Below are 22636 nucleotides of genomic sequence, written 5' to 3' on the forward strand. Positions count from 1 at the left end.
ACAGTTCCAGGCACCTCACATCCAGATAAAGAGACTTGAGCTGGAAAAACTTCAGCTGCGTCGGTAGGGGGATGGGATAGCAGGCTGCTTGTGCTGATTGACACATTTGCAAAACAAAAGATGCCGATGGAGAGGTGCGAAGGAATTTAAGGTGCCCTGGGATTATGACTTTTTTCATAGGCTTCAGGGATTCTAGTTTTAATGAGACCTATATTAACTAGTTACAAGGCTGGCCCAGGACCTATTTCCAGTTTTGCTAATATATGCAGTATCTGGTTAAGGGCATTGTTGGGAAGCTGTTGCAGTAGTAAATTTCAATTGACTTAGCCATGTCTACTGCACTTTCTTACATATGTCCTTATTTGAACCTTCAAATTGATTCCTACAGAAACATATTGAAGTTGTGTGATGTAACTAGTTCAGCTGCATAATTGACCAGTTTCCTACATGTTAGAGCCATTCTACCTGCATGGTGCTTGAACTCAAATATCTGGGCTCTGACAGTATTTTTAGGATCAGTGTTCCAGTTTTTGAAACTATAAACCTATCTTCTGGAATAACCTAGAACATAGGAAGCATATCAAAATTCCTGCTGCCTAGTTTTCCCTTTAAATCTTAATAATTTCATATTTAAATGTTCCTACAGGAAGACCAATTTAATTTCTCCTCTGGATGACCTTGCTTTTGATATGTATCAAGACCCAGAAGTGGCTCATATAATACGAGCACTAGATGAAAAGAAACAGGAAGCTGTTCGAATGGAACGTTATGACCTTGCAAAGAAATTGAAGCAGGCCATTGCTGACTTACAAAAGGTAGGGTAGTTATAGATCAATCAGTTCTTTGTCTTGAACTTCATTTTCACTGATCTGTCTTCTCTGTTATGTACAACATGTTATATGTTAAACTTATTTTTCAGGTAGGCGAACGTCTTGGTCGTTATGAGGTGGAAAAGCGCTGTGCTGTAGAGAAGGAAGATTATGATTTAGCTAAGCAGAAAAAGCATCAAATGGATGAGTATCGTATGAAGGTTTATCAGCAGCTCAAACTACATAATTTACTGGATACTACGGTGGTCAGTATTTTTATTTAAATAATTTGTTGTGTACTGTTATAATGTTTACATAACTACTTTTGTAGCTTTGTCTATTACATTTTATTCTTGCACGGTGTAATTTGAAGTACAGTATTTCCACTAATGCATATACAAAATACTAAAATTAAATTGAATTCATTTAGCATAATGCTTTACAAAATTTTAATTGTTTTACTTGCAGATACGCAGACCATCTGATTTTTTGCCAGAGCCTCTCAGTTATCCTTCTCCCCAGCCACAGAGCTCTGAACAGCCAACACCAGTACAGTACAAGCCAGAAAGGGAAATGGAGCAACATACTGAGTCTAAGCCAGAGACTGCTCCTTCAAGCCCTTCACCCAAAACACCAACGCCTCCAGCAACTCCAGTTAAACCAGTAGTTCCCAAGATTAATGTAAGAACATTGGTCTATACTGTGTGATTGAGCTATGTCACTTATTTTTATATACATTGCATGCAGTATTTATCTTATTATCTTATTATAAGGAAAAAGTATTCATTTTAAAGTAACAGGTTTGTGTAGCTCTGCAATATTTGTAGTACAAGAATATTTAATTATAAACGTAGCTTTGGAAGGGTATCTGTTTATGTGTTAGTGTGCTCTGCAAGTGTACATTTCCAGTGCACCACAACAAATTTTGAAAATAACAGAAATTAGAAATTTATTTCCCTTATCTTGTAGCATTATTTGCTTTGGCCTATGTCATGTTTGAGTAAGAACTTAATGAAATGTTGGCTTAGTCTACCATATTGTAGTTTTGGGCCATGCCATTCATTTTTACAGAATAAGGTCAAGCTGTTTCAGATTGGCTAAGGAACATTTATGGACTGCTATCATATCTTACTACAGATTTCCTGATAAATTACAAGCACATTCACTTACATTCTCTTTTTGTCGTTGTAAAAGAAGCAAAAGGACAAATTGTAAGAGTTGGGGAGTCCATCCCCGTGTATACTGTAGAACCAGCCTTTTTTCACACAAGTTTGGTCAGTCATGAAAACACAGTACAGACAGTTTAGACGTTGAATGGTGGACATTAAATGCTGTGGGGACAGAAGTGGAATGGGAATGCTGGGAAAGGAACCCCTAGATGGGATTTGGTGACGTCATCATAGGGGGACCAGAGGGACAGAAGGAGCCTAAAAGTAACTTGTTCTGCTGGCTAGGGTATTCAGGTGGATTCAGGGCTGCATTTTTTCATCTTTCCTGTCAAAGTAAAGAAAGAGAGGTTAGCACACTGCCGTTGTCCCCTGCTGTGTGATTTTTGTGCTACTCTTTAGGTCTTTAAACTGCTCCCTAAGTGCTTGCGCGTGACACCGTGTAACTGGTTTGATTTTTCTGCATTATGCTTAAAAGTGTTGTCCTAAATATTGAAATGTCACTGTGTTCATAATTCTTTGATAGTGACACCAGCTTTAATTTTTTTATTGTCCTGGGGTTGTTTAAAAGGAACAGTGTTAATTGTTTTTTTTCTCTAGTCTCATGAACAATAGCTGCTTTGTACACAGGTGTAGAGAGTTTTTAAAGTAGTTTTTATATGCAGTATCATCTTTAAATGAGTGGTGTTAAAAAAGGCGTTAAGAGTGAACTAAAAACTTGAATTAATTTTTTTTTGCCATTTGTGATGTGTTATTTATATTTTTATTTCAGAATCAAATTAACAAAAATGATGATAAACACAATCAAGTATTGTGCTATTCTTAATTTCTTAAAGAACAATATGCCTGGTAAATCTGTACAAGAACTAGGGATGCTCCTGTCTGGTACTATTAGAGCTGACCAGTTTTATGTTACTAGAATTGCCCAATTCCAATACAGATTCACATTTTTTTTTTCTTTTTCTTTAAAATAAGTTTTATACTAAGCTCCGTATGTATTATATTAAAGGATTAACCTTGGTATCTTTATAATTAAAATGTAGACCATATGTTTTACCTGCTAATTTTTATGAACAAAGTGAAATTCTATGTCCTTATTGTTCAGTGACAAAAACATATTAAAATAAACAAAATTGCCTGAAGATACATTAATTTTTACCTAATAATTTTGTAAGAAGATGCTATATAGTGCCTGACCCGACACAGATTGGATACAGGAGGCACGTGTAAAAGAAAAAGGCTTTTATTACTCTTCAGCTGGAGGGCACGTCTTCCCCGTACTCCCCCTAGCCACAACACAGTCCCAAACACCAGTACAGCACAAGCACCCTTCTCTCTTGGCACCACCACTCCTCCCTTGCAATGCAACCTTGTCCTCCTCCACCCGACTCTGGCCGATGAGTGGTGGTTGCTGGCTTCTTTTTATAGCTCACCTGGAAGTGCTCCAGGTGTTTGATCACCAAGATCCGGCGGCACTTCCAGGTGTGATGAATCTGTTGCCCACACGGGCTCAGGAGTCCCAAACACAACACCCCCTGGCGGTACCTGTGGGACCCAACAGGGCTGCCCTCAGCTCCAATTCCCAGGGAGCCCTGTGGGAAACCAAGGCACTACACCAGCCCAGGGGGTGGCCATCTAGCGTCCAGGGGGAGGTATTGCACTGTCCAGGGCTGCTCCCCCTAAATACAGTGTGCAGGGGCGTCCCGGCTAGGCATGGACACCAGCCGCCTGTCACAATGTATAAAAACTATTTATTCATAATACACATAGCATAAAAGGAAATAAAATGCTTATTATAATTACATGTTGTCATGTTGTTTAACTCCTTTTGTAATGTACTTATCTGAAACAAAGCTTAATATTAAAAAGAAATTGTTTTTACTATTTTGTAATATATACTCACACATTCCTTCTAGTGAGGTTCAGGAATAGCACAGAAACTTGCTCCAGGCCAAGTTTGGGTCCAAAAAGCAGACAACCTCTCTTACAAAGACCCATCCTCTGCGGTCAGGTCAGTTACCTTCTCCTGGTGGCTTCTCTGTGCTGCAGGTGGAAATGGAGAAACATTAGCAAGCGTGCCCCCTCTGGTCCTATCATGGTACCGCTTACCTTAGAGGAGCCTAGAAGGTGATCCTCAGGAGCACATGCATGACAAGATTGATTTGTTTTTTAATTATGCTGGTTTCTTACCTTATCTTATACTTTTTGACACATACAAACAAATAATAAACACTGTACAAACATTTAAAAAAAGGGCTGCAAATCTAATCAAATGTCATAAGATGTTTTCAAGGAGATACCGGACTAACAGGCTTAATAAATTTATAGATAAATCAGGCAAATTTTACTCTTAAGCTAACAAACATATTGATTACTAAGCTGTAGTACTGATCAGAGAAATTTGCATTTTTTGCAGTAAACATGCTGCATTTGCCAATTACCTTGTTTGCAGAATATTTTCCTGGAAATTTGCCTTGGGGCTGGATTAAACAAACAAACATTTTTTTTCCCCAGTGGCCAGTAATGCTTTGCGAAGCCAGTGTGACATTATAGAGCTCTAGCACTCATGCACAGAACTTTCACACATTCGCACTATAAGATCTATGATGGTCTGCTTTGGTTATGTAAAATGTTACAACCCAATCGGTGCTCTGAGGGGGGTACGTTAGATGGACATTATGAGAATATAATGAGTTCTGCCACAGGGTAAACAGCAGTGAACCCTGTGCAGCTGGCAGTGTTGCACCACTTGGCTTATTTGCATGCATAATTAGCCTCATTTTTCAGCTATGATCCAAACATGTCTTAAAGGAGCCATCCCTGAGAAAGAAAACACATGTGACCCTGTGAAATAATAAAAATAACAACACAGTTATTACTGTTTACGAGGCATTTCTGAAAATGCAGAGCATTGGAATAAGCCAGTCCCAGGTTGCTGCTTTTTTGTATTGCTATTGTGTGCTCCAAGACAGGAACTCTGTGAGCACAATGATATATATATATATATATATATATATATATATATATAGTATATATATATATATATATATGTATATATATATATATATATATATATATATATATATATATATATATATATATATAGTATGTATATATAATGCTTATTGGCCATTTGTTGTATTTTGAATGTGGTTATCTTTGTCTGGGTCTTTTGCTATTAGTGTCACAGTGGCATAGTTGTTAGCACTGCTGTCTCAGATCTCAGATCACATTTTTGCCCACAATAATTGGTCCAGCATAGTTGGCAGATGCTCCCTGAGACCTTAGTTGCACCATTATATTCCACCCAAAAGTATTTCAGTTCATTCCCACTTCCTCATTGACATCAATACATTTCACAGACTTTGTTTTGAATCCCGAACCTTTCTATGATTTCTCTAACCTCATGATGAATTGAACTCTGCAGGGTTCTCTCATTACTAATGTGCAATGATTGCAAAATCTTATTTATCTGCTTTTGTTATAATTAAAAATGTGAAGTGCTGTGATAAACACAAGCTAGCTGACTGTCCACACTCAATGCAAACAGTGTTTGTGTTAACGGAAAAATAAAAGGTCTGAATTCATTAAAGCAGCTTTTCTTGCCATTTGTCCAATTTCATAAAATGACTCCTCTGATTCTGTTTTCTCAGTTTATTACTCTTATTTCTTTACTGTAATGTAATTTAATATGAAAGACAATATTCGGTCAACTTTCTTTTCTAAAACTGCTTTACCGCTTTATGTCTACGGTCAGTTCTTATAGCAAGAAGGACACATATGCAGGCTTAACTATCTTAATATCTTCCATTACATAAATGAGCACTACAACTCAATTACTCTAAAGCTAAAAACGCTGATGCTGCAAAAAAACATTTTTTGAGATTGGCCAATTTATTGATCACCGTCTATTGAATATCGGCAGTTGATCAATAGGAATATCACCAGATAACCAGAACTGTTCTTTTCTGTATATCATAATCCAGAGATGGGCTTCTTTTAAGAATAATAAAAAGAAATACATCTTTTGAAAATGTCCCAATTTTTGCAGGCTTTCAACATTTATGAAATAAAATGTTTTCATCTTGTATAATGGAAAATTAAAAAATGACAGTGTTATTAGTGAAATGAGGAAGTAGCAAATCCTGTGCATATTGGGCACCCAGAATATTGAATCCAGTAGTGAGGTATCACTACTTCTGAAGTTCCAAGGAGAATCAGAAGGTAATGAGTAATAATGAGTTTGTACTGGAAAAAATTTAAGAAGCAATTCACAACTGGGGATGGCATTTATCAGTTTTAGTCCAAGCAATAACTGGAAAAAAACAGAAACACAATTATTTAGTAAGAAACCAGTGTTGGTAACATCATGTGCATGATTTTTTAATGATGTTATGGGTATGGTCCACAGTGACTACATGACTCAAAAGATTCATTTAAGTGGTCAAATATAATCCTAATTTGCATTTTCGGTTGGCTGTCAATCAAGTAAAAGGGTGGTCCAGATCTAATTATACAGATCCAGATCGTCTGGATGACTTTGATTTATGTGGGGACGATTCCAGTTCGGCGTGAAGACGATTCTTCATGTTGTCAGTTTGCGCACTTCTTGATGGTCCAGGATTTTTTGAGTGATTTTCCATGTAATAATCGTAATAAGTTATAGCGTAGTGAAAATTTCATAATTAGATCTGGACCACCCTATACTTATTTATGACTGTGCAATACTCATGCTGGTGTATTTCAAAGGCTGCTCTGTGATACTTTGGATTGAAAGAGGTTGTAAACTAGGGATGGGCGGTATCCAAATTTTGATACCGTCAAACCTCCTCCCTATTTTACCTCGGTATACGGTATTACCGTGAATAATAAAAAAATTGTGACGTAAGGCTCAGACAGCATCACCAAACTGTTGGCTTGTGCCTAAACCGTTCAGAAACTGAATATCAAACACTAATACTGAAACAATAACAAAATAACATGCAGAACAATATTAACAACTTTTATTAGCAACAAATAGCAGTTTATAAAAAAGTGCAAATACAACAGTCAAACAGAATTAAATTAACATAAACATCCAGAACAGTTTTCCCGCGGAGACGCGCACACAAATCAATTAAAATTAAATCACACCGCCTGAACAACTTTTAATAACAAATATGAGCAGCTTATAAAAAAGTGCAACTAGACCCACAACAGTCAACCAGAGTTGAATTAACATAAACATCATCCATATTATAAAAAGTATTGCCAAGCAATAGTCCTAAACAAAACGTCTTCTTTCCAATATCGTTTTAACGTAAACCAAATAAAAATACCTGAATCAATTAAATAAAAATAAACACAGTGCGAAAAGGAACGAATGGCAAGTGGCATCAATCTATTCAAGATTTCTCGCTAGAAAAACCAGCATGTTTACTTTGTCCGGCTTTAACAGGGCACGCGTTGTGGACCGACAACTTTACCTGCGGTGCTGAAAACCCTCCGATGGTGTGCTTGTGGCACAGACGCAGGTTCTTTCGTGCCACTCGCGACATTTGGGGAAAACGCCCGGCAGCATTTTTCCACCAGAGAAGTGGGTCCTCGTCTCCTTGAGTAACTGGCTCCAAACAGTAGGCTGTTATTTCAGCTCCGACTCGGTCCTCTACGGTGCCGACGGGACCTGCCATTGCATCAGATTTTTTGCAGCATACTCCCCAAAGTCATCTTTTTTCGTGAAGGTGCAGGTTGCTCCTCTCCCTCTTCCACTCTGATGGCCACTGGACCTGCTGCCTCTAAGCTCACGATTTCAGCCTGTAATTCAGCCTTGGTCTCAGCCAATGCGTTGTCATCCGTCTCATATCCTCCACGGTAACGAGGGTCGAGGAAAGTGCATTTTCGCAATATTTTGCGCACTGAATTGGATTCATACTTGGCCTCCAGCTTTGTTAGAATTCCAGTTTTGATTGACTTTGTTAGCTGGGGGTCATTTTCTGACGCAGCCAACATATTGTCCCTGCAGAGCTGTAGTATGGGGAGGATACAGGAACTGGTCACATAATTTTCTCCTGACAAAATATCAGTGAAGTCACCGACTGGTTTCAGTGCTTCGTGAACAGCTTTCAAGACGTCCATGTCCTACCAGGTCAGGGACAGGCTGCTCCTTCTGTCATCAGACAGGACGTGTCTGATCGCTCATTTTATTTAGGCCAATTCATTCGTTAATAAACGAATGAATGAATAAATAGGCCTAAATAAACGAATGAATGCATAAATAAATAAGTCCATTAACGTATATTATTCCACTTGGTGAAATTTGCATGCACATTTATTTCAGGCTAAATAAGTCCCTTATCGGCATCAAGCCTGCATTTACTTGATAAAAAAATACAGGAAAAAAATTACAATTTAAAAAATGGTTTTCTATTTTAATATAGCCTACTTTTCAATATAATTTATGTGATGCAAAGCATATATATATATATATATATATATATATATATATATATATATCTCCTTTTTATATTTGAGCCCCTGCCCTGAGGAACTCTCTGCACGTTTATGCTTACCGTTATGAGACTATGTTTTGGGAGTCCCAAGTCCACTTGCTTCTTGTGGAGTTCATGCTTACGTTGCCAGCTGTGTGAAAAGGCCCGACAATATTACGGCATAGTCCGAGGGCGCGCTCGGTTTTTTGCCTCTGGTCATGCAATCCATTTGTGACAGCCAAGTTTAGATTGTGACCGAAGCAGCATAGCCACGGCCAATGCAGGGACCTGATTGCGGCATGAATGTTGGCAGCGTTGTCAGTGGTTATGGCTGGAAAGTTTTTCTTGTCAAGTTGCCATTCCTGAAGTGCAGCTCTGAGCGCAGCAGCAAGATTGTCTGCTGTATGACTCTCAGGAAAATACGTAGTTTGGAGGCATTTGGATTCAAGTTTCCAGTCAGGTGTAATAGTATGGACAGTCAGAGACATATATGGTGTCATGTTAACTGACGACCACATGTCAGTTGTTAAGGAATAACTGTGTGACGCTGACACTTGAACATTGTCTCTAACTTTACTATATAAATGTGGGATGGCTGTTTGTGAGAAATATTTCCGTCCAGGCAGCTCGTACTGGGCATCTAGGACCTTTACCATGTCCGTAAAGGACTTTTTTTCCACTGTGTGGAAAGAGACCATTTCCTTCGCCAAGTATTTTGTCACTGCATCAGTACAGGTTTTCCAACGGACACTGTCCCTTTTGTACTTTGTTGCTTTCCCCGAAGGCCCCCCCATTATCGTCGGCTGCGTACTGGCGGTGGACCTAAATGTTGTTGGTCCTGCATCGGAGGCGTTGAAACTGTTGCACTGAGTGAACTCGGGTCCATCCTCGCAGCAGTGAGTGGATGGTGGTTTCGTATATGCGACCTTAGGTTCGATGTATTTCCATCTCTCGCGGTCACCTTTTTGTTGCACAATTTGCAAATTGCCTCGTCCGTATTTACCGCCTCTCCCTTCTCGTTCGGCCGAAACCCGAAATACTGCCAAACTGCAGAAGTTGTGTTCTTTTTCGAGACCAGGTCACTTGGTGCGCGACTCGCCATCTTTCCCCACCTCTCTCTTTCTCCTCCACGCTGTCACGTGATGACAACCACACATCGCATACGCATTTTTAGGCATTAAATAAATTATATTTAATATTTAATCCTTGTCTCCTATATAAGTGCATTGTTTTTATGACGGTATAACGGTATTGAAACTGACACCGTTGCTATTTTTAGATCCTGCAGGATACCATATTACCGTTTTACCGCCCAAGCCTATTGTAAACCAACCTTGTTTTCAGTTAAGGCCCTGGGTAACTATCACATATTCCTCAACATGCTCGGTGTCCTGGCTCAACAGGAATAGGTAAGTAATTTTTTTAGACAAACGGGGAGAAGCGTGCAAATGGCAAAAAAAACAAAAAACAAACAAATGGAATTTAAACAAAGCAGTCAAAACCCAGATGAGATGCAGGAGTCAAAATCAAATTCAGACTAAAAGTCAAATAGGCAAGACACGAAGACCATTAGCAAAAAGAGAATTTGTGTTTAAAGGATTTATCTGCAGATTGGATAAAGCTTGGTTCAAATTCTGACCTTTTATACTCCAGAGACCACACCCCTAGAAAAAGGGGACGTGACCCAAATGACGATTGTACAAAATGGCAATCTATTGCAGAAACAGGACCCTAAAACTTAGCCCTTATCATGACATTTGGGACATGCTTTGTTAATTATAAAGATGTCTAATCTGCTGCAGAAGAATGGTTGCATATACCAAAGAAACTACATGCTTTGTCCCAGTTTTTTGAATGTTGTAACAAACAGTATTTACAGTGAGTATAATAAAAAGTATACTTTGGTTTTTACTAGCATTGCACTTTTTTGTCCAGACTCAAATTTTTTTCTTATCACCCCTTGTGTATACTGCAATGTATATACTGTAAGTACAACAAAGATTTTTTTACAGTCTCCAATGTACTTTTAAATAAGAGTGGTACTAAAGAACTGTCTTTCCATTACAGGTTAATTCTTTGCCATATGATGAGAGACCTCTACCTGCTCTTCAAAAACAAATGGGTGAACAGCAGAGTTTTCCTTCAGAACCCTCACCTCCAGATTCAGACAGAACTGCTCGAGGAACAGGGATCACTGGTGAACCAGAGCCCTTAACAGAAAAGGTTCTGAGGGAGGCCAGTTTCCCAATTGACGTGTATGGTGAAGGCTTGGTAAGTTAGCAAAGTATATTAATTTATATTTTAGTAGTGCTATTAATGTATGAGGTTTTTTTTTAGCTTTCAGAAATTTGCCTTCCTTACTATACTATTTGAAGATAATTAAATATAATTAAATACAGAAAACCCCTGGTTACTGAACAAGTCCTGTTCTAGTTAACATTCATAACCTTATTTTGAATTTAAAGTGAAATCTCCACTGAAATGTCTGGTATTGGAAATATTGACAAAAATGCAGAATGGTTTATTGCTTATTTTGCAGAATAACATTTGAGATTTGCTAATTAAACACAGTAACGTACTATTACTGTACTTAAAATCAAAAATGCAAGTAATTTCAAAATGAATCACGAGTAGGAATTGTATGTTGATTTTATTCTCAGACTTCCTGCATTTTTTTTGATAGTGACACAGAACCTCCTAGAGTTGAAAAAGACATACCATAGTAATGTAGGCATGAAAATCCACAACTAACTGATAATTAACCTTATTAAATTCTGAGTCATCTGATCAAAAAACCCCTACATGATTAAATATAATCTCGGGAAATAATATATCGTAATTTCAAATACATACATTTCATGTGTGTTCTGTCTCTACAACGATCTATGTTAATGTAGAATGACAGGAAATGCGTGGCAGGAATTGTTGAACACATAGCTAAAACAGAAACATTTTTCGTGTTTTAGTAATAATTGACAAAATGTAGACATGAAGTGCATAATGTGTGAAGACTGAACTCCAAATATCAAATAAACACTTTCACAAAAGGTACAAGTTTAAGTTCAAATTCAAGTTGGGGAGCATGCACTGCTACAGTGTGTTGCCGCACCCACCATACAATGAAACAGCTCAGGATCCTGGTTGGCAACCCCCCAGGCAGACACGTGGTCCAGTCCCACCCTCCAGAAATAACCCTCCATCTGCCATAGCCTGGTATTACGTGGGCGACCCTTTGACCTGGTCCAGCCACTCGGGTACTTAACAATGGGGATCCTACAAGCTGGATCACCTTCAGGGAAATGTGCCACATGGCCGTAGTGCCGTAACTGATGCTCCCTCACAATGCAGGTAATGTGCTTAATTCAGCACTCCATGAGCAACCGCTCATTCGACACAAGGTCAAATTAACGGTACCCAAGGATTTTCCGGAGAGACACAGTACCAAAGGAGTCCAGTCTTCATCTCAGGTCACTGGATAGCATCCATGTCTCTCAACCATATAGCAAGACAGGGACTCTAAAGACTTGGACCTTCGTCCTTTTGCATAGATATCGGGAGTGCCACACACCTTTTTTCCAGCGACCTAATGACCCCCCCATGCTCTCTCAATCTGTCTACCATATACAGGTATACTTGCATTTAAGTTCTCCTGTGGATAAGCCAGGGCTTGATTTTACCGTATAATTCCCTGTATTTTATAATGTCCGTTGTATAAGTCAAATGTGGAAAACTGATGCTATTAATCCAAGAGATTATGATATAAAAGTGGCATACCTCATTTATTCCAGTTCAAAAAAAATCAGAGTTTAATCTGCACTAATGTCTTCTTGGTCCCCAAATGGATGCCTAGGTGGTGGGCATGAGCTAGTTCACAGACCTGCCACCAGTAGGTGTGGACAACTGGTAGCAGTGTCCTCATCTTGTCCTACATGATACAATAAATCATTATTTAATACAAAGTGTGGTCACTGTGGCATAGGATGCAACATGCATTGGTTGAAATATAATGAAATAAATCTCAACATTGTTATCAGAATGGAAAGGCAGCTATACATGGGACGGTCCTATTCGCTGTTCCTGCTGGATGACCCTACATGGTTGGTTATACAACTCCACCTCAGCAAGCTCAGTCCATTGCTGTCCCACCTGGATTTGGAGTGCCTATAACTCCGCTGCCATTGCCCACAAAGTTGTTGTGATATCCTGGGCTCATTTGTCTTCTGAATCTTTGTTGATGCTGCCACCTACACCACTGTAAAAGATTTGGGGGGACACAGTGACATAGTAATATTGTAAAGGCCAGAAATAAATGCTACTTTTCAGCATTTCTCTACGGACGCGAATAATTGTCTGACAACTGACTTTTACAGCTGTAAGAACTATGCTAGTCAGTTACAATCTAGTCTTAGCAACATTTGTTTATATAGCACACTTTATCATACAAGACATGTAGCTCCTAGTGCTTTGCAAAATGTTGTAAAAGAGGACAGAGACAAAAAGATTTGGGGCAACACCGTCACCCTGTATGTTGTAAATACAAGAAATAAATGTAGCTTTTCAGCAAAAGAGCGTCACTAATGATGCAAGTCTCAGATCGCACTAAGATGGTGACACTTTGGTTAAATGCCAGCCAGGAATTAAGAGGTGATTCAGACACTGGAAGTGGCGTCAGAGGCAATGAGGTTGTCAATCATTGGTCTATAGAGGGAGGGTGTTATAGAGTCAAATCAAATGTGTGTTTTATTGATTATGAGACAGCAGTTCGTACCCCTGTACCAGCCAAGAGGACATGTCTATATTATGTCAATTGATATTTGGGCTTCGGTTTTTACACATCGACAGCAACATGTAAATTGAACATTATTTATATCTTCAGTTATATTCTTGAATAAAAGCACACTTTTTTTGTTATACCTTTTGTGAAGCGTTTATTTGATATTTGGACTTCAGTCTTCACACATTATACACTTCACGTCAGCATTTTGTCATTATTATAACATGAAAAAAGTTATGTGTTCAACATTTTTTGCCTTGAATTTCCTGTCATCCTACATTTACATAGATCATTGTAGACATGGAACATACATTAAATGTATGAATTCCAAATAGCAATATATTATTTACCCTATACAATTCCAGACACCTAACTCCCAGACTTCAGCTCTGGGAATTTTGTGTCTGACTTTGTCTGCCTCAGTGGGGGATGAGTGAGCAGGCTACCTGCTACCACTGCTGATTTGCAAAACAAAGACGCTGATGAGGAGGTGCAGTGGAATTTAAGGTGGCCCAGTATTGCAAATATTTTTGTAGGCTTCATTGATTCTATTGTTAAATCAGTGCAGTCTTCAAAGATTCCTGGAAAACACTTTATCTAAAGTAGGGTCAGCTATGTCAAGTTCACTCCTAATTACCACATCAAAACTTCTTTGAAAAAGCCTGTTTTGACTGAGGAAGGTAATAAATACTGTGGCAGTCATACATGCATAACATAAAGTAACATAAAAAATATGTATTTTTTGGATTGAGTATTTCTTTAAGACAAACACAGCCCAGCCCCTTTGGGCCTTCATTAACGTTGAAGCTTCCTGGACATTTTGTTGCTTTATACTTTTATTAATTTTTCTCAATAGATTTGAAACAATAATAATCTGTTAACTGTCTCAGAGCAATTATGTTGTTTTATAATTTTTTTTCAGTAGATAATACCATCAAAATCAGATTTTAGATTTACCTTTTTCTGTGTATTAAAATTATTTGATTAAAGTAATTGCTAATAGTTATAGATTGTGCTTTCTAATTCTTTAGGTGGCAGGAGCTTACTCCAAAACCTGGTCCTATCGTGAGGATGCCTTATTAGCTGTCTACAAGAAACTAATGGATGTACCAATGGGAACATCAAAAGAAGATTTGAAAACTATGATTCGTGCTGCTATCTTTCTTGTCCGGAAAGGCCTTTTGGACAAAGTTTCATCAGTAAGAACAAAATGTTTTTTTCTTTGCTTCATTTTCATCATATTCTTAAAAGTAAATTTTGTTTAAAATTATTTTAAACTGTAGTGATTGAAAGGTCACAGGTATGTAAATATTGATTATATTTTACTGAAATCATATGTACTAAATAAAGCATAGTTATTTTTTTGCTTTAATTGGAAATGTAGAAAACCTAGTAGCGTAAAGATTTGTTTAATTTATCACTTTAAAATAAAATAAAAAAACTTGCATAACACAGTATTTATGTGTGTTTACAATATAATACAGTAAGACCCATCTTAATGATGCCCTGTTAAGGAATGTCTTGTTATAGTGCATACCTGACAACTGCCATTACCCACATAATTGCTTACTGTCATTCACAGTGTTTCGTACAGAATAAATATATTTGGCCAGGTGCAGTGTACGTCTTAGTGAATTGTTCAGTGCTTATCACCCATCGTGTCTGAGGAAAGAAGCCTGCAAGTGATGTTAGTGCACATAAGCTACAGGAATAGCATAACCACAATCATGCAAATAATGGATAATAATAATATTAGGCGAGCTTGAAGGCAAAGTGGAGTGTACTTGAAATGATATCCTTGTGCCAACAACTTCATAAGAGACAACTCAAGACAAACAACTTTCAACACCTACTTCATTAAGAAGCTATGCTTTGTGGAAAACTCTGTTTCCTCATCTAATGTATAGTTTACTGGCAGTAAATTTTATATAAAAATATATATCACTCAAAATTTCAGTATTGTTCTTTTGTATTTACATCTAATCAAATACTCATATACAGGTACATACACCCATTTAAAGATATTTTTATTAGTGTTTTACTTTCTTAGAATACATCTCCTTTGATATCTGGCAGCTTACTCTATAATTTGTGTGCGTGTATTAGGGCTGGATGATATGGCAAAACAATAAAACCTTTGTTTTTTATATTTCTGGACAATTTCTGATTTACTTACGATTTATTTAAATATATTGTCACGCTTGGGTCACAGATTTGCACAGAGACACAGAAGGTCGTAGAAAAAAAGAAGGATTTTTATTCAGACACCGCAAACACGTGAGCTTAAACGTACTCCATGACAAGTCAGAGATGACAGTTCCGCTAGGAGCAGAGAGAGATAAAAGCAAACAATCAATTCCAAAACTGACAGGCACTGCGCAAGGCTTATAAGTCGAGGCTTGTATTACGCGTTATGGTGCAAGGATAAGGAGCAATGTGTAGTCATTGTTTCAGGGTTTGTGGTTTTCCCAGGGGCGTCTGTCTCTATTTGGGGTGCGATCAGCCCTCCAGCTCACAATATTAACACATATATCACTTTCAACTAAAAAACAACAAAATGACAAAGTTGTTTTTATTTTGTAAACTGAAAATACAATAGCATCCTTCCTAGAATTACAAAAACGTATATATTCTGTGGCTACCAGAGGTCGATACAACTCCCCAAACACCTGACAGACACAACTGCTACAAACACACGACTCTTTTATTTTGTGTTGTGGGAAACCCTTTGTGTGTTTCCCACATTACCAAGCACAATACAGCCAATAAGCACAATAGCAACACACTGTCATCTTTCAGTCTCTTTCTCTCTCAGCCTCCTTTGCTCCTGCCAGGAAGCTTTGTGTCCTTCCTCCGAACTCTGGCTCTTAGAGTTGTCACTGGCATCTCCTTTTATGTGATTCCCTAGAAGTAGTTCCGGTGTTCCAAAGGCTTGGCCCAGAAGCACTTCCGGATAAGGCTGGTGCACCACAAGTGGGGCTGCCTAGTCCCTGCAGCACCCCATGGTAGCACCCATGTAACCCAACAGGGCTGGTTGACAAACTGCAATTCCCATGATGCCCTATGGGAAACCATGGTACGGCTGTAACCCAGGGGGGCTGCCATCTAGCAGTCCGGGGGAGACAATGCCCCGTAAATGGTGTCTCTCCCCCTGTCCTTCCAATTTTTTGTACAAACTTTTCTGCACTTTTTTTGTAATTTGTTTTTACATGTGCAGCCCTAATTATTTTTCCCTGTGGCTTCTACATTCTTTTCACATCACTTACAGGAACCATTCCTTACATTTTCTGCAGTTTTTTTTTTTTTGTCCTCACTGCTCATCTCTCTACCTAAGACATATCTTTACCACTGGTGATTTTTCTTTTTCATTTTTCCCCTTAAACGCACAGTTTATGTTGCAGTGCACTCAGGCCAACTTCTTTCCTCTACTGTAACTACGAGTCGCCGGCATGAGCTCCCGTATAGGAGTTTTTTTTTTTTCCAAAGTGCACTCTGGTAGTCCTTTGACCACCCATTTATGACATCCCACTTGTTTATTTCCCCATTGTAGGCTAGCTACTGTTGCAGGATTACAAGGCATGATGGCCAGCTCTGGTGTTTTCTTCCACTGGTCCCAGACAAGTCACTCTCTGATCATGACATAATCTCACTGCCTAACTGGGTAGATAACAGGGAGCACGCCTCGTATGATCTATGCCTGTGGTACAGTACCTTAGTGCCAATACAAAATAACAGGTTTTATGCACAATTGAATGAGAGTTAACTATTTAAATCCCACGTTTTATTAAATAGAGTGCATTTACCCTTTTTCTTGCAGCACAAGCATGGATGCATCGGATGTACAGTTAGGTCAGCTTTGTATGTTAATAACGGCATGCAAAATGTTCAGCGTCTGTCCGTCCCAGGGAGTGCATCTGGTGGAGGCAGTGCTGGAGCATTTGTGTGTGCACGTCAGGCAAACTTCAAATAAATTTATAGCCGCTTCCCATTGGTTCAACAGTACCTAATGTAGGTAGCGTTCGCATGTAAATGAGGACTGGATGACCCCTTGTATCTTGTGCTGGTGCTGAGAGAACCTCAGATTACTTACAGTTTGGGGGCAGTTTTTGTCTGGAGAACTTTAAATGTAGAAGCCGTACATACTAAATAGTCCTTTTCTTTCCGCCTGTAATTATTTTGGACCGATTATTTTCAGTGTGTCATGTTTAGACAATGTGTTAACTGCGTGAGACCTGTTATATTGATGATTATTTTTGCACTTTACATAATTTGCACCCCATTTTCATGCCTAATCCCCGCCCCTAGGCATCTAAAATCTCTGATTTGCAATGAGAATGCTCCTGTGTGCTCACCTCATATGTGGTGCCCTGAGCAGCCATATTTGCATGAATTTGTTTCTTGATACACCCTCCTTCACAGAGATTTTTGGCCAGATCATTACTACATTATCTTTAGACTGTACAAATTTGACCTGCTGATTAAACTAAGGTGTTTGCTTGACTGATTAACTGTACCAATTGGCTAAAAAATTGTGAATGATCACATTTGAGTCTCATTTTGAAACATCAATTCATGTTAAACGATTTAATCAAGAAATAGAAAAATCATCCAGCCCTAGTGTGTGTGTGTATTATAGATGTAAGTATTGGGGAACACTTCTTAAATATTGAATTCAGGTGTTTCAATCAGCCCTATTGCCACAGGTGTATAAAATCAAGCACCTAGCAGTGCAGTCTCCATTCACAATCATTTATGAAACAAAATGAATTGTTCTGAAAAGCTCAGTGATTTCAAGCGTGATACCTTGATAGATTGCCACCTTTGCAATAAGATGGCTTGTGAAATTTCATCCCTGTTGATATTCCACGGTCAACTGTAAGTGGTATTATTGGAAAGTGGAAACATTTATGAACAACGGAAACTCAGCCATGAATAGGAAGACCATGTAAAGTCACAGTACAGGGTCAACAACTGCTAAGGTGCATGGTGCGTAAAAGTCACCAACACTCTGGTGATTCCATAGCTGAAGAGTTCCAAACTTCCACTGACATAAATGTAAGCACTAAAACTGTGTGATGGAAGCTCAATGGAATGTGTTTCCATTGCCAAGCAGCTGCAGGCAAGCCTCATATCACCAAGTTCAATGCCAAGCGTTGGATGGAATGGTATAAAGCACACTGCCACTGGACTGTGAAGCAGTAGAAACAGTTTTATGGAGTGAAGAATCACGCTTTGTGCTAGTCCCCTTACTTCCAATGAAGGGCAATCTTATTGCTTTAACATACCTGGACATTTTAGACAACACAATGCTTCCAACTTTGTGGCCCTTTTCTGTTCCAGCATGACTGTGTCCCAGTGTGCAAAGCAAGGTCCATAAAGACATGGATGAGTTTGGTGTGGAAGAACTTGACTGGCCTGCACAGAGCTCTGACTTCAACCCCATCGAACACCTTTGGGATAAACTTAGAACAGAGATTGCCAGCCAAGCCTTCTCGTCCAGCATTAATGCCTAACCTCATAAATGATTTACATAATGAATGGGTATAAATTCCCACAAAAACACTTCAAAATCTCCAAGAATAGTAGAAGCCTTTATAGCTACAATTAACCAACTCCATAATAAAATCTATGTTTTGAATGCAATGTTATTAAAAGTATAAAAAAGTTGTAAATTCCAGTGATTATGACAAGGAAATGGCAATTAAGAAATAAAATGAGACAGAGAATTATTACCCTTAGAAGTGGTGGCCTTTCATTTTGAAAAATTACAAAAAAAAAAAATCAAAGTGTCAGTGAGTTCAGTGTCCTAGATAAGCCAAAGGCAATTGGATACTGGAAATTGGTACAGCACATTGCCGAACCCATCACACAACAAAACAACTCGAGATCCTGATTTCAACCACTCAGGCAGACAAGAGGTCTAGTGCTACCATCTGGAAATGGCCATCTATCAGCTGCAGTCAGGTGTTACATGGGCGTCCAATTGGCCTGATCCAGCTGCTTTCATACTCAACAATAAGGATCCTGCAAGCCAGATCACCCTCAGAGGATTGAGCCATATGGTCGTAGTGCCATAACTGATGCTCCCTCACTCCATGAGCAACCACTCATTCGACACAAAGTCAAACCAGCAGTACCCAGGGATTCTCCAAAGAGACACAGTACCAAAGGAGTTCAGTCTTTGTCTCAGGTCACTGGATAGTGCCATATAGCAAAACAAGAAGTACCAGGACTCTAAAGACTTGGACCTTCGTACTTTTGCAAAGATATTGGGAGCACCACACACCCCTTTCCAGCGACTTCATGACCCCTCCATGCTCTTCCAATCTGTCTAGTGACTTCATAAGCAGAGTCACCAGAGACATATATGTCGTTGCTGAGGATACTGTAAGTAAAAATCTCAACAAGGTTGACACTCTCCGCAGACAAATATACATGGTTCTTATCCAGGACACTCGCAAGCCCAGACACTCAGACTCCTCGCTCAGTCCCTTGAAAGCCCTCTCTTCACCAACAGATGCTCTGCAGCCGCTGTACCCCACGGCCTTGCCCAACACTCAGTCCATGCAATCATTGAACAGAGTGGGAACAAGAACACACCCTTGACGAACCCCTGAATCAACTGGGAAAAACGCAGAGGTTCTGCCTTCACTCTGCACAGCACTCACAGTATCAGTGTACTGGCCAGCAATGGTATCCAGAAACTTTGAAGGGATTCCACGAAGTCTCAGGATGTCCCACAGGGCAGCTCGATCAACTGAGTTGAACGCTTAATGAACATAGACAAAGACTGCAAAGGAACTCTGCCGATATTCTCGTTTGTACTCCAGAAGAAACGCCAGTGCCAGGATGTGGTCGATGGAAGTCTTCTTAGTTATAAAACCAAATGCTTCAGTCGCTGGTAGGTTAGCAAGTAGTTACGGATCCTATTGAGGATAACCCTTGTAAGGACCTTACCCAGCACAGAGAGCAGTGCTTCCCTGTAGTTGCCGCAATCCAGATGATCACCCTTCCCTTTCTAGTTAGGGACAACAAGTCCTATTTTCCAGTCAGCTAGGATCATGCTCGTTTCCAAATGGAAGCAAAGATTGCTTGCAATGCCAAGAGGACAGCCTTACCATCAGCCTGGAGAAGTTCACCCCGGATTCCACAGATCCCTTTAGCATTCCCTACCCTCAACTGGTTCAACACCAATGCAATCTCAGTGAGATAACCATAATTACTACATATAAAACTGAAACGGTAATAGATATAAAAATAAAATAGAAATGTCTTTGTGAAATAAATAAAATAAATAAATAAAAATTAAAGCTAAAAATACACAATGAAGTAAAACTAAACTGAATTTCCAAGTATGGTCTGAAAAAATATAGGAACAAAAACTAATATAAAAAGACAAAACTATAATAACCTTGGTCATGACAAGCCATCACCTGGCTTTGTGTGCATTGCAGTTCATCTGTACATTTAAAATTCATTTAAAATCAATTGATCTGATTTATAGTGGCTACTGTGAGTGACAAGCTAAAAGCCAGATCAATTCTGATTTTAAATAAAGAAACACTGTGAAAAATATGGAGCCCCTGTAAAAAGACTGCTGATTACATATTGCTTGGAAGTAGAGATGATGGTAGTTATTAGAAAAATTATTGTAAAGACGAGTGATGTCAGGTATGAATGCAGACAGGTGTGCATAAAAAGCACTAAAGATAGCATGATCACAGTTTTCCTGTTGTTCAATAATCTTTTTGTTCATAATTCTTGTTTGCTCAGTTTGAATCTCAATGAAACACTCTTACCATCTGCCAGAAATTTGGAAGGTGTGCTTCATGGTTGTAGTGTTAGATGGCTATGATTATTTAGTAACATTGATGTTGAGCAGCAGTCCGATTCTTATAAATAAATACCTAAATACATATGTAATGGATTGGCATACAGTATTTGAATGTTTTAAACTTGCCTTATTCAGATACTAGCAAAATACCCGCGCTTCGCAGCGGAGAAGTAGTGTGTTAAAGAAGTTATGAAAAAGAAAAGGAAACATTTTAAAAATAACGTAACATGATTGTCAATGTAATTGTTTTGTCACTGTTATGAGTGTTGCTGTCATATATATATATATATATATATAATATATATATATATATATATATATATACACACACATATAAACATATACATATATACATATAAATAGGGCTGTTCGATATATATATATATATATATATATATATATACATACATATGGTTACATTGAGGTAAATTGACTACATTAAATATTTCTCTTATGCGAGTGTTCTTAACCAGCTAATTTTTTTGCACAGTATTACTTGTTCAAGACAACAAGGCATTCCGTTAAGTGGTGCAGTGACTTATAATGAAAAATGCAATATTTAAAAATAAGCTCTAATTACTTAAAAAATCTAATGATCTAATGTTTATGAGGCATTCATCTTTTGATTTCTGTTGACAACTGTTGCTAATTCAGTCCTGTAACTGAATGTACCCTAAATGATTTCCTTTCAAATAAGAGTAACTAAAATGTTACTAATATTATTGAAGAATTAAAGTAACTTACTGGTAAAGTTTCATTTTTTAAATTTCCTTACCAAAAATGCCACTGGTAATTAGTCTGAACTGTTTTTGTTTTTGCAGGTATTTCAAGCCTCACTAAAGGTTTTAAAGATGATTATAACTCAGTACATCCCTAAACATAAACTGGGAAAAGTTGAAACCTCCCATTGCGTCGAGAGCACTCTGCCGCACCTGTTAGCCAAAACTGGTGATTCAACTACTCGACTACGTGTTGTTTCTATCAATTTTATCCAGGTAATGTAATTCAGGTGTTTGCTTCTAAGGATTAAAAAAAATCAATCAGTATTTAATGCCATGTTTCATTGCAACACTGCAAACAATTTAAAAAATGTGGCATTCTTAGTTGTGTTAGTTTTTCTCATTTCATATGAAATTCTTGATTTCTTTTAAATTGAAAAGTATACAGTCAATTATTGAAATAATCACATCTGCATTAATTCCAATTTTTTACATTGATGTTGCTGTGTCATTAACAAATTAATCTTTCAGAAGTCATCTAAACATCAGGTATACCCTTCAATACATTATCAGTACGTTTGTGAATAAGAACAATATAAACTTTCAGAATCTTTTGTAAACAAAGCTGTTCATTGTATGCAAATTGTAATTTGAACTTAAATCCATCATTAGAGCTTTTAATACTGCGAGCAAATGTTGATTCCAGTTGGCAGCTTTCTTTCTCTAGGGTTGCTTTTTGCAGGGAATTAGTTAAAAGGGTATTTTATTAATGCATTAAACAAAGATCACTTTTCTTTGACTCCATTCCAAAAGAAAAAAAATTTGACAGATGGCTTTTTTAGTTTTGGCATCTTAAAAGTAGTAATG

At 38.2% G+C, this 22636-nt stretch overlaps 1 protein-coding gene across 1 annotated transcript in view; it reads right to left on the bottom strand.

Annotated features, from left to right (window-relative positions):
* The window catches only part of cep104 (centrosomal protein 104), a 232996-nt gene that overhangs the window by 146654 nt on the left and 63706 nt on the right, over positions 1–22636 (bottom strand). The gene's annotated exons all lie outside the window — the stretch shown is intronic.

The sequence above is a fragment of the Polypterus senegalus genome, chromosome 6 (assembly GCF_016835505.1).
Source record: "Polypterus senegalus isolate Bchr_013 chromosome 6, ASM1683550v1, whole genome shotgun sequence".
NCBI lineage: Eukaryota > Metazoa > Chordata > Cladistia > Polypteriformes > Polypteridae > Polypterus > Polypterus senegalus.